Here is a 1,911-nt window from a genome sequence, read left to right on the forward strand (position 1 = left end):
AAAAGAGGACAAGCACAAATATTCAGCATATACTAAAACAACAGCAACAAAGGAAATGATAACACGATTCATAAACATAACAAGCTCAGCACAGAAAATAATATGGAACAAAGAAACCAGGGACACCAGAAATGTAAGCTGGATTCAGAAGAGGACATGGAATGAATGATATCATTGCTGATGTCAGATAGATCTTAGCTGAAAGCAAGTAATACCAGAAAGATATTTACCTGGGTTTTATTGATTATGCAAAGGCATTTGATTGTGTGAATCATAACAAATTTTGGATAACATTATGAAAAATTAGAATTCCATAACACTTAATTGTGCTCATGAGGAACCTATACATAGACCAGGAGGCTGTCATTCGAACAGATCAAGGAGATACTGCATATTTTAAAATCGAGAAGGGAGTGTGTCATGGTTGTATCCTTTTACCATACTTATTCAATCTGTATGCTGAGCAAATCATCCAAGAAGCTGGACGATTTGAGGAAGAGGGTGTCATCAGGATTGGAGGAAAAGACTCATTAACAACCTGCGATATGCAGATGATACAACTTTGCTTGCTGAAAATGAAGATGACTTTCAAGCACTTACTGATGAAGATTAAAGATTACAGTATGGATTACACCTCAACATAAAGAAAAAGAAAATCCTCAGAACTGGACCAATAATCAGCATCAAGATAAATGGAGAAAAGATCGAAGATGTCAAAGATTTCATTTTACTGGGATCCACAGCCAACACCCACAGAAGCAGCAGTCAAGAAATCAGAGGAAATATTGCACTGGGCAGATCTGCTGTAAAAGACCTCTTTAAAGTGCTGAAGCACAAAGATGTCTCTTTGAGGCCTGAGGTGCACCTAAGCCTCATGTGCACATGAAAGCTGAATAATGAATAAGGAAAACCAAAGAAGAGTTGATGCATTTGAATTGTGGTGTTGGTGAAGAATACTGAAAGTACCATGTACTGCCAGAAGAATGAACAAATCTGTCCTGGAAGAAGTGCAGCCAAAATGCTCCTTAGAAGTGAGAATGGCCAGACTTTGTCTCACCTACTTTGGTCATGTTGTCAGAAGGGGCCATCCCTGGATAAGGATATCATGTTTAGTAAAGTTGGGGGTCGGCAAAAAAGGCAGACCCTCAATGAGATGGATTGACTCAGGGGCTGCAATGATGGGCTCAGGTATAGCAAGGATCGTGAGGCTGGCACAGGACCGCACAGTGTTTTGTTCTGTCCTAGATAGGGTTGCTGAGTCAGAGCCAACTAGATGGCACCTAATGACAACAACATGACATAAAATCTTTGTTTTTGGAGGCTGAATTTTATTTTTGTAGTCCATAAAGACCATGTTCTATATCCTACTTTAGTGAGTAGCGATTGGGTCTTAAAAGCTTGTGAGCAGCTATCTAAGATACAATTGCTCTCTCCCCTTGTGGAACAAAGAACAGTGCAGAAAAAGAAAAACTCAAACAATTAGCCCAAAGGACTAATGGACCACTTGAACCATACAGCATCTACTACCCTGAGACAAGAAGAGCTAGATGGTGCCCAGCTAGTACAACCAACAGCTCTGATGTGGATCACAATAGAAGGTACTGGGCAGAGTAGGAGAAAAATATAGAACAAAATTCAAAATCATAGAGAAGATCAGACTTACTGGTCTGATAGAGAATGATAGAGCCCCTAAGGGCTATGGCCCTTAGATACCCTTCAAGCATGGAACTGAATCCAGCCCCAGGGATCATTTTTCCCCAAAACAATAGACAGGCCTGGAAATGAACAACAATACCTGTGAGGAATTCACTCCTCCGAACAATCAACCACACAAGACCAAAAGGGCAGCATTTGCCCAAAAACAAAGCTGAAGAAGCAGGAACGGGCAGTAAAGAAGGATGAATGGAAATG

Source organism: Orycteropus afer, unplaced genomic scaffold, assembly GCF_000298275.1.
Source record: "Orycteropus afer afer isolate SDZICR_OR568_19922 unplaced genomic scaffold, OryAfe1.0 scaffold00361, whole genome shotgun sequence".
Lineage (NCBI taxonomy): Eukaryota > Metazoa > Chordata > Mammalia > Tubulidentata > Orycteropodidae > Orycteropus > Orycteropus afer.